Source organism: Durio zibethinus, chromosome 4 (assembly GCF_047325235.1).
Source record: "Durio zibethinus cultivar Kanyao isolate XHJ-2024 chromosome 4, ASM4732523v1, whole genome shotgun sequence".
NCBI classification, from domain to species: domain Eukaryota; kingdom Viridiplantae; phylum Streptophyta; class Magnoliopsida; order Malvales; family Malvaceae; genus Durio; species Durio zibethinus.
In genome coordinates, this window is record NC_143165.1 from 23447497 (window position 1) to 23465296 (window position 17800).

Sequence of the window (17800 nt, forward strand, 5' to 3'; positions counted from 1 at the left end):
GCTGTCGGCTCACCCCCTAAAGAGCCTTAGAGATTTTAGAGCTATGCTACCAGTAACCATTACAATGTTTGAAATGGGGACACTTTTCCTAGCACAAGGGATCTACCCGGCCATGGCCCTATACATGGGTGGCTTATGGCAACCTAAGTCCCAGTCATGGCCCTATACAAGGTTGGCTCATGACATCCTCCCCCACATATTCTATCAACATCCTCGTCGACTTGCTGGCTTGAAATTCTTTGATCTTCCTTTGAAATCTCTGGAGGTTGTGTTCTCTCTCCCAGTTGGTTTCTTCTAGTCCTAATCCCTCCCACTTCATTAAGTACTCCCGATCTAGTCTTTGAGATATCTTGGTTTCCCTATCAGCTAAGATCTCTTCTACTCGACGCTCTGAGGGTGGCTTCATGGTGATGGTGGCTCTGGTTGGCTCCCTTTGGCTAGCATCTGTAGGATCTGCATGGAAAGGTTTCAGGTTGCTCACATAAAATACTGGGTGCACTTTCATCCACTTTGGTGGGTTAATTTTGTAAGAAGCATTCCTCACCTTGGAAAGGACCCTTACTAGACCTTCATATTTGTACACCAGTCTATGATCACTCTTTCTCAAGAACCTAGTTTGTTTAGGAACTGGTCGGACAAGAACCAAATCACCAACTTGAAATTGTTGAGCCCTACAACCCTTGTCTGCCCATTTCTTCATCCGCTTTGATGCTTTCTCTAGGTAGGCTTATGCAATCTCTGTGTTTTGTTTCCATTCCTTGCTGAGATTGAAGGCTCTCAGATTCTTTCCTCCATATTGTTCCAAGAAAGTGTGGGGTAGCCTTGGTAATTGTCTGGTGACCACCTCAAATGGGCTCTTATTAGTGGAAGAGCTTTTATTGGAATTAAAGTAGAGTTGAGCCATGTCTAATAATAAAGGCCGGTTTTTTTGATTGGCTTGAACAAAGTGCCTCAAGTATTCCTCTAATAATCCGTTGAACCATCCTGTTTGACCATCGGTTTGAGGGTGATAGCTTGAGGAGATGTTGAGTTGGGACCTCAATATCTTGAAAAGTTCTCTCCAGAGGACCTTGTGAATGTCCGATCTCGATCGCTGACAATGTTTTGAGGGAGGCCCCAGTATTTGACCACATGTTTGAACAATAGTCGAGCTGTGTCTTCCATTGTGCAATACTTGTGAGCGGGAATAAATGTGGTGTACTTAGAGAACCGGTCAATCACCACAAAAATGGCTCCAAGGTCACCAACCTTGGGTAGGCTTAAAATTAAATCGAGGGAGAGGCTTTCCCATGGTTTGGTGGGTACTGGTAGTGGTTCAAGCATGCCTGCAGGTTTTCTTCTTTCAACCTTGTTTTGTTGGCAAATGAGGCAAGTCTTCGTATAGTCCATCACATCTTGTCGCATGTGAGGCCAATAGTATCCCTATTTCAATAACACCAAAGTGCATTGCCAGCTCGGGTGTCCCACCCATGGTGTGTCATGACATTCCCTTATCAGTATCTGTCTCAGACATTCTACTCTTGGCACAAACACTCGAGGCCCCTTGGTCCATAAAATCCCATTTTGTTGCTAGAAGTACTTGGACTTCCTTTCTTCCACTAGCTTCAGGATGGCACAAGCTTGCGGGTCCTTCCCTAAGTGATCTCTAATCAACTTGTGAATGTCTGTAGTGGTTCTGCTAGCCGCCATTGGGGCAATTCTACTAAGGGCTACTAAATCTACTTGCCTGTTCAATGCATCGGCCACTTGATTTGTCTTTCCAGTGGTGTGCTCAAAACAAAAGTCAAACTTCGCTAAAAATTCCTGCCACCTAGCTTGTTTTGTCGTAAGCCTTGGTTGGGTGAGAAAATGGCTAACGGCCGCATTGTCTATCTTCACAACAAAGTGTGAACCCAACAAGTAATGCCGCCAAGCCCTCAAGCAGTGAACCACCACCAGGAGTTCTTTTTCTTGGGCCGTATATTTCTTTTTAGCTTCACTTAGCTTCCTACTTTCAAATGCTACCGATTGATGTTGTTGCAAAAGCACTTCTCCAATAGCAAAATCAGATGCATCCGTCTGAACTTTGAAAGGCTTTTTAATATCAGGGAGAGCTAAGATGGGATCCTTCATAATAGCATCTTTCAATCCCTTGAAGGCCTCTTGGCACTCACTCGTCCAACACCATTTATGCTCCTTCTTTAATATCTTCGTAAGGGCCGTGGTCTTACGAGAGTACCCTTCCACAAACCTTCTATAATAGTTGGCTAGTCCCAAAAATGAGCGGAGCTCACTAACATTCTTCGGTGTTGTCCACTCCTTGATGGCCCTAACCTTTTCCATGCCCATTCGAATGTGGCCACATTCGACAATGTGACTGAGAAAATGGATTTGGGTCTGAGCAAATGCACACTTCTCCTTTTTTATGTATAATTGGTGGTCCTGTAATCTTTGAAGTACCTGGCGTAGGTGTTCTTGATGTTCTTCCAAGGTGGAGCTATATACCACTATATCGTCTAAATAAATGACTATAAATTTGTCTAGGTAGTCATGGAATACCTGATTCATCAATGTACAAAATGTGGCAGGAACATTGGTCAGTCCAAAGGGCATAACAAGAAATTCAAATGCACCATACCGTGTCACACAAGTGGTTTTTGGCTCATCTCCCTAAACAATTCTGACCTGATGGTAGCCAGATCTCAGGTCTAATTTGGAGAAGTCCTTGGCCCAGCTCAATTGATCAAACAAGTCTGCTATAAGGGGGATGGGATATTTGTTTCTTACGGTGACTTTGTTCAGTGCCCTGTAATCAACACATAATCACAAACTTCCATCATGCTTCTTCTGAAATAGCACTGGCACTCCGAAAGGAGCCTTTAATGGTCTGATGAACCCGACTTGTAATAGCTCATCTAACTATTTTCTTAGTTTGACCAACTCTGGCGGGGCCATGCAGTAAGGAGCTCTAGTAGGGGTTTTGCTCCTGAGAGAGCTCAATTTCATGGTCCACTGCTCGTCGAGGGGGTAGAACCTTAGGCAACATCTCTGGCATCACCTCTTCGAATTCTTCCAACACTTTTCCCACACCATCAGGTATTGGTTCTACTTTCGACCCTTCTTTGTAGATCGGCATAGCCACAAAGGAGGGTTCCCCTCTCTTTACCCCTTTCTTGAACTGTAAAGCTGAAATCATTTTCTTCCCACTCTTTAGTAAGATGTTGGCTGGCACCACACATGGGTTTTCCCCTAAGAACAACAAACAGCTAGCAACGAGGATAGGGATGACCTGAGCCAACATCATGAAGTCCAATCTGAGAACAACATCAAAGTCATCCATGGGGGAAACTGTAAAGTCTAACTTCCTTTCCCGTGGCCCTAATCGGGTTGTCATACTCTTGGAGCTTCCACTGATCGTAAAGGCTGGTGAGTTGATCACCTTCATTCATCCACAGTCTTTACTAATCTAAAGACCACACCTTTTTGCTTTTTCTGGTGTGATGAAAGTGTCGGTTGCACCCGTATCCACCATAGCCTTAGTGGCTTTCTCATTGATCGTCAAGTTCACATTCATCAAGCCTCTACTCTGCTCTTTCTTTATAGTGTTCAATTGGGTGCGGAGGGCATTGAGAAACCTTATTGAACCCATCCTGGCTGCCTCCTCTTCAGCTTTTTCAACACTCTCTGGCACTTTTACGGACTCTTGAGACAAGGTCCTTAAGGCATTAAGGGCTCCCCTATGCGGGCATTCAGCCACCCGATGCAGCCTCTTGCAAAGAAAGCAAGCTAGCGGTTGCCTAGGCTTGAAAATCCCTGCGTTGCTTGTCTTGGGTTGGGTACTATCTCGACCAAAGGACCTCCTGTCTGATCCCTCACTGAAGGGCCGGTCCAACCTGGTTATCTTTCCCCCACTCCTAAAGTTGAAGCTACTGGCAGCTGATGGAGGATTTTTTCATTTTGAAGAGCCATCATTGTAATCGTGGAGATGTTCAGCTGCAGCCATGGCCGTGGCCACATCGTGCACTTTTCAGCCTTTGTAGTTCTGTCCTCTTCCAAGGCTTGAAGCCCTCAAGAAAATAGAACATCTTGTCCTTTTTGGACATGTCTCAAATATCCAACATCAGGGTAGAAAAACTCCTTACAAACTCTCGCGCCATTCCTATTTGCATTGATTCTTGAAGTCTCCTTTGAGCCATATACTCCACATTCTCAGGGAAAAATTGGTTTTTCAATTCTCGCTTCAGATCCATCCAAGTCTTAATCGGGCACTCATCATCGACAAACTTGGAGCGCCACCACAGCTTGGCATCCCCTGTGAGGTACATCAATGCCATTGCTACCTTGTCTTCCTCTGAATCCGTGTATACAGCTCAGAAGTACTGCTCTATGCCAAACAAGAAATTTTCAAGTTCCTTAGCATCCCTTGCCCTCTCATAGCATCGAGGCTCCAGCACCTTGGGCCTTTTTCCCCTTTTCATCGAGCTCGAACCTGATCTGGCCACAGCCATTTGTAGGATGCTCACCTGTGCTCTGAGCTCCTCAAACTCCTTTTGGAGAATGTTCAAGGCATCTCTAGCCTTTTCGCTCACGTTATGGAGAGTATCGGACAACTCCCGCTGGGTTGTCTCGATCTCCCTCACTCGGTCTTTAGTCGCCGTATGAGTTTTCATTGTGGCCACCACGGCCTCAAGTTCCTCAATTCTCTGTTGATGATTGGGTCCACCACTTGTGGCTATCTCATCCATTTTTCTAGCACTTCTCAACCGTGCTCTGATACCACATGTCACAGACTAAGCTTTCTCTCAGCAAGCAATAGACCGTGCAACAATTGAATGGGTGCTCCCAACCAAGTTAGCCTTCAATAGATTGATATCTGAACAAAAAACCATAAGCCATGGTTAGTCCCAAGCATTCACAATAAGACACAATATATCGAGATCGATCTCAAGCACACACACAAGAAGGCATATTCACATCGAGAAAAAGAAAAACACATAGAGGTAACAATCAGGACATTCAATCGGGGTGAGTTTTATTATAGTCGAGAATCATACATCGGGACCTCCCACCATCATCAGGGCCAGGGGGTAGCCCTTGGTGGGTGGCCAAGGCTCGCATAGCAACCGGTGAGATAGCCCAACACTATGCTCCCGGCTCACCCCCTAAAGAGCCTTAGAATTTTAGAGCTATGCTACCAGTAACCAGTACAATGTTTGAAATGGGGACATTTTTCCTAGCACAAGGGATCTACCCGGCCATGGCCCTATACATGGGTGGCTTATGGCAAGCTAAGTCCCTGTCATGGACCTATACAAGGTTGGCTCATGACACCCGACTTGCGTATTATACCTCTCTGGCCGGCTCAGTGCCTGCACGCTCGTTTGGTGGGTTGACTTAGGCATACGGAGTTCATTCCCAGTCAAAGATCAAACCGATCTGAGGCTTGTAGCAGTAGGATCGATAGCACGTAGGGGGGACCAAGTCGATCCTCAGCCTGCACATTCTACCTCTCTGGCCGGCTGAGCACCCACATGCTCGTTTCATGGGTTGGCTTAGGCATACGAAGTTCATTCCCAGTCTAAGATCAAACCAGATTGAGGGTTGCGATAGCAGAACTAGTAGCAGGATCGACAGCACGCAGGGTGGATCGAGCTGATCCCCGGCTTGTGCATTCTGCCTCTCTAACCGGCTAAGCACCCGCACGCTCGTTTCGTGGGTTAGCTTAGGCATACGGAGTTCATTCCAAGTCTAAGCCCCAACCGGACCGAGGGTTGTGGTAGCAGGACCAACAGAGGTATCGACAGCATGCAGAGGGGGACCAGGCTGATCCCTGACTTACGCATTATGCCTCTTCGGCCAGCCTCTCCGGCCTGTTGAGTGTCCGTACGCTCATTTTGTGGGTTGACTTAGGCATACGGAGTTCATCCCCAGTCTAAGCATAAAGAGTTCATTCACAGTCTAAGATTGAATTGGACAGAGGGTTGTGGTAGAAAGATCAACAGCATGCAGTAGGGACCGAGCCGATCCCCGGCTTGCGCATTCTACCTCTTCGGCCGGTTGAACGCCTGCACACCCGTTTCGTGGGTTGGCTTAGGCAAAGGGAGTTCATTCCATGTCTAAGCCCCAGTCAGACTGAGGGCTGTGGCAATGGGACCGGCAGCACGCAGAGGGGGATCGGGCCGATCCTCGGCTTGCACATTATGCCTCTTCGGTTGGCTCAACGCCCGCACGCTCGTTTCGCGGGTTGACTTATGCATACAGAGTTCATTCCCAGTCTAAGATCAGACAGGACTGAGGGTTGTGGCAGCAAGGTCGACAACACGTAGGGGGAGACCGGGCCGATCTCCGACTTGCGTATTTTGCCTCTCTGGCCGGCTAAGCGCCCGCGCGCTCGTTTCGTTGGTTAGCTTAGGCATACGGAGTTCATTCCATGTCTAAGCATACAGAGTTCATTCCTAGTCTAAGATTTTGAGCCACGGTGCACATGTTGGGCTCGGGCATGTGCTGGTGCCACATTTTTTTTGCCCGGGGGACCATCGTCGGAGCATCGCCGAAGCATCGCTGGAGAGCCTAACCGGCGGCATTGGGGGTTCCGGCGATTGGGGGGCCGGCGGGGTGTGCGCACATGATGTGCGATGGGTGCTGGTACTTGGCCCTTATATTGGCTCCCTATCCCTCATCAAACCTTGAGAACTCACACCCCCTTAAAGAGCATTTCAGATTTTATAAGTTTGCTGCCAGTAGCCATTAAAGTGTTTGAAATGGGGACACTTTTTTCAAACGGTCACAAAATCTTCTCCACTTCGAGTTTTTAGCTGAATTGTTTTGTGCACGCCAATAAAAATACAAGGATCACCTCTGCCAAATTTGGGGCAAAACTATTTGTAAAAAATTTTTAAAAATCCCGAACCGTAAAAAGTTTCAAAAATCATGAAAAATAGAAAACGGGTCGTCTTGCCACGAAACTTCACATGAAGGCTTAGGGGACCATTGTATGAATTTAAAAGCCATAAAAATGGCATTGGCATGGCAGAAATATGAAGATGTGCTTGAACCCACCTACACCCGTTCGATCCTCTGCTTGTCCATCCTGCCTCTCTGGTCGACTGAGTGCCTGCACGCTCGTTTCGTGGGTTAACTTAGGCATACGAAGTTCATCCCTAGTCTAAGCATATGGAGTTCATTCCTAGTCTAAGATCGGACAGGACCGAGGGTTGCAACAGCAACATCGACAGCACGAAGGGGGGACTGGGTCGATCCCCGACTTGCGCATTTTGCCTCTCCGGTCGACCAAGCGCCGGTACCCCCGTTTCATGGGTTGGCTTAGGGATAGGGAGTTCATTCCATGTCTAAGCCCCAGTCGGACCGAGGGTTGTGGCAGCGAGACCAGCAGCACGCAGAGGGGGATTGGGCCGATCCTCGGCTTGCGCATTATGCCTCTCTGGCCGGCTCAGTGCCCGCATGCTCATTTTGTGGGTTGACTTAGGCATACAAAGTTCGTTTCCAATCTAAGATCAGATCGGACCGAGGGTTACAGTAGCAGGATCGACAGCACGTAGGGGCGGATCGGGCCTATCCCCGGCTTACGCATTCTACCTCTCCGGTCGGCTGAGCGCCCGCACGCTCGTTTCGTGGGTTGGCTTAGGCATATGGAGTTCATTCCATGTCTAAGCCCCAGTTGAACTGAGGGTTGTGGTAGCAGGACCGGCAGTGGGATCGATAGCATGCAGAGGGGGATCGGGCCGATCCCCAGCTTGTGCATTATGTCTCTCCGACCGGCTGAGTGCCCGCATGCTCGTTTCATGGGTTGACTTAGGCATATAGAGGTCATCCCCAGTCTAAGCATATGAAGTTCATTCCCAGTCTAAGATCAGACTAGATTGAGGGTTGTGACAGCAGAATCGATAGCATGCAGGGGGGATCGGACCGATCCCTGGCTTGCGCATTCTGCCTCTCCGGCCGGCTGAGCGCCCGTATGCCCGTTTCGTGGGTTGGCTTAGGCATAGGGAGTTCATTCCATGTCTAAGCCTCAGCGGAACTAAGGGTTGTGGTAATGGGATCGGCAGCACGTAGATGGGGATCAAACTGATCCCCGACTTACGCATTATTCCTCTCCGGCCGGCTTAGTGCCCGCACGCCCATTTCGTGGGTTGGCTTAGGCATACGGAGTTCATTCCATGTCTAAGTATATGGAGTTCATTCCCAGTCTAAGATCGGACCAAACCGAGGGTTGCGGCAACAGGACCAGCAACAAGATCGACAGCACGCAGGGGGGATCGAGCCGATCCCCGGCTTGCACATTCTACCTCTCTGACGGACTGAGCTCTTGCACGCTCGTTTCATGGGTTGGCTCAGGCATACGAAGTTCATTCAATGTCTAAGCCCCAGTCGGACTGAGGATTATGGCAGCAGGACCGACAGTGGGATCGGCAACATGCAGAGGGGGACTGAACTAATCCTCAGCTTGGGCATTATGCCTCTCCGGTCGGCTCAGCGCCCGGACACTCATTTTGTGGGTTGACTTAGGCATACGGACTTCATTCCCAGTCTGAGATCGAACCAGACCGAAGGTTATGGCAGTAGGATCGATAGCACGTAGGGGGCGACCGGGCCGACCTCTGGCTTGCACATTCTGCCTCTCCAGCCGGTTGAACGCTCACACGCTCATTTCTTGTGTTGGCTTAGGCATATGGAGTTCATTCCATGTCTAAGCATACAGAGTTCATTCCCAGTCAAAGATCGAACCGAACCGAGGGTTACGGTAGCAGGACCAACAGTAGGATCAACAGCACAAAGGGGGGATCGAGTCGATCCCCAGCTTGCACATTTTACCTCTCTGGCCGGCCTCTTCGACCGACTGAGTGCCTGCACGCTTGTTTTGTGGGTTAACTTAGGCATACGGAGTTCATCCTCAGTCTAAGCATGCGGAGTTCATTCCCAGTCTAAGATCGAATCGGATCGAGGGTTGCGGCAGCAGGATCGACAGCATGTAGGGGGGATCGGGGTGATCCCCGGCTTACGTATTCTGCCTCTTCGATCGGCTGAGCGCTCGCACGCTCGTTTCGTGCATTGGCTTAGGCATGCAGAGTTCATTCCATGTCTAAGCCCCAGTCAAACCGAGGGTTGTGGCAGCAGGACTGACAGCGGCATCGACAGCACGCAGAGAGGGATCGGGCCTCTCTCCGACCGGCCTCTCCCCGACTGACCTCTCTGACCTGTTGAGCGCCCGCGCGCTCGTTTCATGGGTTGACTTAGGCATACGAAGGTCATCCCCAGTCTAAGCATACAAAGTTCATTCCTAATCTAAGATTGGACCGGATTGAGGGTTGCGACAGTAGGATCGACAGCATGTAGCGGGACCGGACCGATCCCTGGCTTGTGCATTCTGCCTCTCTGGCCGGCTGAAAGCCTGTATGCCCATTTCATGGGTTGGCTTAGGCATAGGGAGTTCATTCCATGTCTAAGCCCTAGCGGAACTAAGGGTTGTGGCAACAGGACTGGCAGCACGCAGAGGGGGACCAGGTCGATCCCCGACTTGCGTATTATGCCTCTCCGGTCAGCTCAGCGCCCGAGCGCTCGTTTCATGGTTTCACTTAGGCATACGGAGTTCATTCCTAGCCTAAGATCAGACCGAACCAAGTGTTGCGGTAGCAAGATCGACAGCCCGCGGGGGGGACCGGGCTGATTGCCAGCTTGTGCATTTTACCTCTTCATCCGGCTAAGCACCCGTACACTCGTTTCGTGGGTTCACTTACGCATACGGAGTTCATTCCATGTCTAAGCATATGGAGTTCATTCCCAAACTAAGATCAGACTGGACTGAGGTTGGCGGCAGTAGGACCAGCAACAAGATCGACAGCACGCAGGGGGATCGAGTCGATCCCCAGCTTACGTATTTTGCCTCTCCAGCAGACTGAGCGCCTGTACGCTTATTTCATGGGTTGACTTAGGCATACGGAGTTCATACCTAGTCTAAGCATATGGAGTTCATTCCCAGTCTAAGATCAAACCAAACCGAGGGTTGTGACAGCAGGATCGATAGCACGCAGAGGGGATCGGGCCGATTCCCAGCTTGCGCATTCTGCCTCTCCGGCTGGCCCGCACGCCTTTTTCGTTGGTTAGCTTACGCATAGGGAGTTCATTCCATGTCTAAGCCCCAACCAGACTGAGGGTTGTGGCATCGGGACCGACAGCACGTAGAAGGCGACCGAGCGATCCTCAGCTTGCGCATTCTACCTCTCCAGCTGGTTGAGCGCCCGTACGCTCGTTTCATGGGTTGGCTTAGGTATACGGAGTTCATTCCATCTCTAAGCATACAGAGTTCATTCCCAGTCTAAGATTTTGAGCCACGATGCACATGCTGGGCTCGGGCATGTGCTGGTACTGCATTTTTTTCGCTCGGGGCACCATCGTCAGAGCATCGCTGGAAAGCCTAACCAGCGGTATTAGGGTTTTCGGCGATTGGGGGGGCTGGGAGGGTGTGCACACATGATGTGCAATGGTTGCTGGTAGTTGGCCCTTATATTGGCACCATATCCCCAATCAAACCTCGAGAGCTGACACCCCCTGAAAGAGCATTTGAGATTTTATAGGTTTGCTGCTAGTAGCCATTAAAGTGTTTGAAATGGGGACACTTTCTTCAAACGATCACAAAATCTTCTCCACTTCGAGTTTTTAGCTGAATTTTGTTTTGCATACCAAAAAAAATACAAGGATCACCTCTACCAAATTTGGGGACAAAACACTTTCTAAAAAAATTTTAAAAAATCTCGAACCATAAAAAGTTTCAAAAATCGTGAAAAATAGAAAATGGGTCGTCTTGCCACGAAACATCACATGAAGGCTTAGGGGACCATTGTATGAATTTACAAGCCATAAAAATGGCATTGGCATGGCAGAAATGTGAAGATGTGCTTGAACCCACCTACCACCCACCACCCGTTTGATCCCCGGCTTGCGCATCCTGCCTCTCTCGTCGGCTGAGCATCCGCATGCTCATTTCGTGGGTTGACTTAGGCATACGGAGTTCATCCCCAGTCTAAGCATACGGAGTTCATTCCCAGTCTAAGATCAGACCAGACAGAGGGTTACAGTAGCAGGATCGACAGCACGCAGGGGCGGATCGGGCCTATCCCCGGCTTGTGCATTCTGCCTCTCCGATCGGCTTAGCGCCTGCACGCTCATTTCGTGGGTTGGCTTAGGCATATGGAGTTCATTCCATGTCTAAGCCCTAGTCGAATTGAGGGTTGTGGCAGTAAGACCGGTAACGGGATCAACAGCACGCAGAGAGGGATCGGGTTGATCCCCAGCTTGTGCATTATGTCTCTTCGGTCGGCCTCTCCGACCGACTGAGTGCCCACACGCTCATTTCATGGGTTGACTTAGGCATATAGAGGTCATCCCCAGTCTAAGCATATGAAATTCATTCCCAGTCTAAGATCAGACTGGATTGAGGTTGCGACAGCAGGATCGACAGCATGCAGGGGGGACCGGACCGATCCCTGGCTTACGTATTCTGCCTCTCCGGTCGGTTGAGCACCCGTATGCCCATTTCATGGGTTGGCTTAGGCATAGGGAGTTCATTCCATGTCTAAGCCGTAGCGGAACTAAGGGTTGTGGCAGCGGGATCGGCAGCACGCAGAGGGGGATCGGGCCGATCCCCAGCTTGTGCATTATGCCTCTCCAGCCAGTTCAGTGCCCGTACGCCCGTTTCGTGGGTTGGCTTAGGCATACGGAGTTCATTCCATGTCTAAGTAGATAGAGTTCATTCGCAGTCTAAGATCGGACCAGACCGAGGGTTGTGGCAGTAGGACCAGCAACAGGATCGACAGCACCCAGGGGGGACCGGGTCGATCCTCGACTTGCACATTCTACCTCTCCGATCGACTGAGCGGTTGCATGCTTGTTTCGTGGGTTGGCTCAGGCATATGGAGTTCATTCAATGTCTAAGTCCCAGTCAGATCGAGGGTTATGGCAGCAGCACCGACAGTGGGATCGGTAACACGCAGAAGAGGGCTGAACTAATCCCCAGCTTCGGCATTATGCCTCTTCGGCTAGCTCAGCACCCGAACACTCATTTCGTGGGTTGACTTAGGCATACGAACTTCATTCCCATTCTGAGATCAGATCGGACTGAGGGTTATGGCAGCAGGATCGACAGCACGTTGGGGGTGACCGAGTCGGTCTCCGGCTTGCACATTCTGCCTCTCCAGTCGGCTGAGTGCTCACACGCTCATTTCGTGCGTTAGCTTAGGCATACGGAGTTCATTCCATGTCTAAGCATATAGAGTTCATTACAGTCAAAGATCGGACCAAACCAAGGGTTACGACAGTATGACCAGTAGTAGGATTGACAGCACGCAGGGAGGGACCAAGTCGATCCTCGGCTTACGCATTCTACCTCTCCGATCGGCCTCTTCGACTGGCTGAGCGCCCGCACGCTTGTTTTATGGGTTGACTTAGGCATACGGAGTTCATTCCCAGTCTAACCATACGGAGTTCATTCCCAGTCTAAGATTGAATCGGATCGAGGGTTGCGGCAGCAGGATCGACAGCATGTAGGGGGGATTGGGCTGATCCCCAGCTTGTACATTCTGCCTCTCCGGCCGGCTGAGTGCTTGCACGCTCGTTTTATGCGTTGGCTTAGGTATACAGAGTTCATTCCATGTCTAAGCCCCAGTTGAATCGAGGGTTGTGGCAGCAGGATCGGTAGTGGGATCGACAGCACGTAGAGAGGGATCGGGTTGATCCCCGGCTTATGCATTATGTCTCTCCGACCGGCCTCTCCGAACGACTGAGCACCCCTACGCTCGTTTCATAGGTTGACTTAGGCATACAAAGGTATCCCCAGTCTAAGCATACGAAGTTCATTCCTAGTCTAAGATTGGACCGGATCGAGGGTTACGGCAGCAGGATCTACAGCATACAGGGGGGATCGAACTGATCCCTGGCTTGCGCATTCTGCCTCTCTGGTCGGCTGAAAGCCCGTACGCCCATTTCATGGTTTCGCTTAGGCATAGGGAGTTCATTCCATGTCTAAGCCCCAGCGGAACTAAGGGTTGTGGCAGCAGGATCGACAGTACGTAGAGGGGGACCTGGCCGATCCCCGACTTGCGCATTATGCCTCTTCGATCAGCTCAGTGCCCGAGCCCTCATTTCGTGGTTTGACTTAGGCATACGGAGTTCATTCCCAGCCTAAGATCTGAACGGACTGAGGGTTGTGGTGGTAAGATCGACAGCACGCAGGGGGAACCGGGTCGATCCCCAGCTTGCGCATTCTGCCTCTTCATCCAGCTGAGCATCCGTACACTCGTTTCGTGGGTTCACTTACACATACGAAGTTCATTCCATGTCTAAGCATACGGAGTTCATTCCCAAAATAAGATCAAACCGGACTGAAGTTGGTGGCAGCAGGACCAGCAGTAGGATCGATAGTACACAGGGGGGACCGGGCCGATCCCCAGCCTGCGCATTTTGCCTTTCCAGCTGACTGAGCACCCGCACACTTGTTTCATGGGTTGACTTAGGCATACGGAGTTCATACCTAGTCTAAGCATATGGAGTTCATTGCCAGTCTAAGATTGAGCCAGATCAAGGGTTGTGACAGTAGGATCGACAGCACGCAGAGGGGATCGGGTCGATCCTCGGCTTGCGGATTCTACCTCTCCGACCGGTTGAGCGCCCGCACGCCCATTTCGTGGGTTAGCTTACGCATAGGGAGTTCATTCCATGTCTAAGCCCCCGCCGGACTGAGGGTTATGGTAGCGGGACCGATAGCACGCAGAGGGGGATCGGGCCGATCCCTAGCTTGCGCATTCTGCCTCTCCGGTCGGTTGAGCGCCCGCATGCTCGTTTCGTGGGTTGGCTTAGGCATACGGAGTTCATTCCATCTCTAAGCATACGGAGTTTATTCCCAGTCTAAGAGTTTGAGCCACAGTGCACATGCTGGGCTCGAGCATGTGCTGGTGTCACATTTTTTTCACCCGGGGCATCATCGTCGGAGCATCGCTGGAGAGCCTAACCGGTGGTATTAGGGGTTCCGGCGATTGGAGGACCGGGAGGGTGCGGGCACATGATGTGCGATAGGTGCTGGTACTTGGCCCTTATATTGGCCCTCTATCCCTCATCAAACCTCGAGAACTCACACCCCCTGAAAGATCATTTAAGATTTTATAGGTTTGCTGCCAGTAGCCATTAAAGTGTCTGAAATGGGGACACTTTCTTCAAACGGTCACAAAATCTTCTCCACTTCGAGTTTTTAGCTGAATTTTTTTTTGGGGACAAAACGCTTTCTAGAAATTTTTTAAAAAATCTCGAACCACAAAAGTTTCAAAAATCGTGAAAAATAAAAAATGGGTCGTCTTGCCACGAAAGTTCACATGAAGGCTTAGGGGACCATTGTATGAATTTACAAGCCATAAAAAGGGCATTGGCACTGTAGAAATGTGAAGATGTGCTTGAACCCACCTACCACTCATTTGATCCTCGGCTTGCGCATCCTGCCTCTCTCGTCGACTGAGCGTCTGCACGCTCATTTCGTGGGTTGACTTAGGCATACGGAGTTCATCCCTAGTCTAAGCATACGGAGTTCATCCCCAGTCTAAGCATACGGAGTTCATTCCCAGTCTAAGATCAGACCAGACCGAGGGTTACGGCAGTAGGATCGGTAGCACACAGGGGGGACCGGGCCAATCCCCGGTTTGCGCATTCTGCCTCTCCAGTCGGTTGAGCACCCGCACGCCTGTTTCGTGGGTTGGCTTAGGCATAGGGAGTTCAATCCATGTCTAAGCCCCAGTCGGACCGAGGGTTGTGGCAGTGCGACCGATAGCACGCAAAGAGGGATCGGACCGATCCCCGGCTTGTGCGTTCTGCCTCTCCGATCGGCTCAGCACCCACACGATCGTTTCGTGGGTTGACTTAGGCATACGGAGTTCATTACCAGTCTAAGATCAGATCGGATCGAGGGTTCCAGTAGCAGGATCGATAGCACGTAGGGGGGATCGGGTCGATCTTCGGCTTGCGCATTCTGCCTCTCCGATCGGCTGAGCGCCCAGACACACGCTCATTTCATGGGTTGGCTTAGGCATACGGAGTTCATTCCATATCGAAGCATACGGAGTTCATTTCCAATCTAAGATCAGACCAGACCGAGGGTTGCGACAGCAGGATCGATAGCACGTATGGAGGGACCGAGCTGATCCCCGGCTTGCACATTCTACCTCTCCAACCGGTTAAGCGCTAGTACGCTCGTTTCATGGGTTGGCTTAGGCATACGGAGTTCATTCCATGTCTAAGCCCCAGTCGGACCGAGGGTTGTGGTAGCAGGACCGGCAGCGGGATCGACAGCACGTAGAGAGGGACCAAGCTGATCCCTGGCTTACGTATTATGCCTCTCCGGCTGGCTAAGCGCCCGCACGCTCCTTTAGTGGGTTGACTTAGGCATACAGAGTTCATTCCCAACCTAAGATCAGATCGGATCGAGGGTTACGGTAGCAAGATCGATAGCACGCAGGGGGGACCAGGTCGATGCCCAGCTTGCGCATCTACCTCTTCAACCGGCTGAGCACCCGCACACTCGTTTCATGGGTTCGCTTACACATATGGAGTTCATTCCTTGTCTAAGCATACGGAGTTCATTCCCAGACTAAGATTATTTCAGACCGAGGCTGGCGGCAGCAGGACCAGTAGCAAGATCTGTAGCACACAGGGAGGGACCGGGCTAATCTTCAGCTTGCGTATTCTGTCTCTCCGGTCGACTGAGCTCTCGCATGCTCATTTCGTCGGTTGGCTTAGGCATAGGCAGTTCATTCCATGTCTAAGCCCTAGCTGGACTAAAGGTTGTGGCAGCAGGACCGGCAGCACGCAGAAGGGGATTGGTCTGATCCCCGGCTTGTGCATTATGCCTCTTCAATCGGCTCAACGTCCGTACGCTCATTCCGTGGGTTGGCTTATGCATACGGAGTTTATTCCCAGTCTAAGATCAGACCGAACCGAGGGTTACGACAGCAGGATCGGTAGCACGCAGGGGGGACCAGGCTGATCCCCGACTTGCGCATTCTGCCTCTTCGACCAGCTGAGGCCCGCACGCTCGTTTCGTGGATTGGCTTAGGCATACGGAGTTCATTCCATTACTAAGCATATGGAGATCATTCTCAGTCTAAGATCAGACTAACCAAAGGTTGCGGTAGCAGGACCAGCAACAAGATCGATAGCACGCAGGGGGGATCGAGTCAATCCTCGGCTTGTGCATTTTGCCTCTCCGATCGGCTGAGCGCCCGCACGCTCGTTTCGTGGGTTGACTTAGGCATACGGAGTTCATTCCCAAGTCTAAGCATATGGAGTTCATTCTCAGTCTAAGATCAGATCAGACCGAGGGTTGTGGCAGCAGGATCGATAGCACGCAGGGGGGACCGGGCCGATCCCTAGCTTGCACATTTTGCCTCTTCGACAGGCTGAGCGCCCGCACGCTCGTTTCGTGGGTTGGCTTAGGCATAGGGAGTTCATTCCATGTTTAAGCCCCTGTCAGACCGAGGGTTATGGTAGCGGGACCGGTAACACGCAGAGGGGGTCTGAGCTGATCCTCAGTTTGCGCATTACACCTCTCCGACAAGCTCAGCACCCGCACACTCGTTTCGTGGGTTGACTTAGGCATACGGAGTTCATTCCCAGTCTAAGATCAGATCGGACCAAGGGTTACGGCAGCAGGATCGACAGCGCGCAGGGGGGACCGAGTCGGTCCCTGGCTTACGCATTTTGCCTCTCTGACCAGTTGAGCACCCACACACTCATTTCGTGGGTAGGCTTAGGCATATGAAGTTCATTCCATGTCTAAGCATACGCAGTTCATTCCCATTCTAAGACTGAATCGGACCAAGGGTTACGATAGCAGGACCAGCAGCAAGATCGACAGCACGTAGGGGGGATCGGACTGATCCACGGCTTGCACATTTTGCCTCTCCGGCCAACTGAGCGCACGCATGCTCGTTCCGTGGGTTAACTTAGGCATACAGAGTTCATTCCATGTCTAAGCCCCAGCCAGACTGAGTGTTGTGGCAGCAGGACCGATAGTGGAATCGACAGCACGCAGAGGGGGATCGGGTCGATCCCCAACTTACGTATTATGCCTCTCCGATCGGCCTCTCCGGCCGATTGAGCTCCTACACGCTTGTTTCGTGGGTTGACTTAGGCAGACAGAGTTCATCGCCAGTCTAAGCATACAGAGTTCATTCCTAATCTAAGATCGGATCGAACCAAGCGTTACGGTAACAGGACTGATAGCATGCAGAAAGGGATCAGACCGATCCCTGGCTTGTGCATTATGCATCTCCGGCCGACTCAACGCCCGAACGCTCGTTTCGTGGGTTGACTTAGGCATGCGGAGTTCATTCCCAATCTAAGATCGGACCGAATTGAGGGTTACGGTAGCAAGATCGACAGCACACAGGGAGGGACCAGGCCGGTCCTCGGCCTGCGCATTCTGCCTATCCGGCCGACTGAGCACCCGTACTCTCGTTTCGTGGGTTGGCTTAGGTATACGGAGTTCATTCCATGTCTAAGCATACGGAGTTCATTCCTAGTCTAAGATCAGACCGGATCAAGGGTTATGGCAATAGGACCAGCGACAGGATCAACAGCACGCAGAGGGGACCAGGTCGATCCCCAGCTTGCACATTTTACCTCTCCGGCCAACCTCTTGCCTGGACACCCGTTTTGTGGGTTGCCTTAGGCATACGGAGTTCATTCCACGTCTAAGCCCCAGTCAGACCAAGGGTTATGGTAGCAGGACAGGTAGCGGGATCATCAGCATGTAGAGAGGGATCGG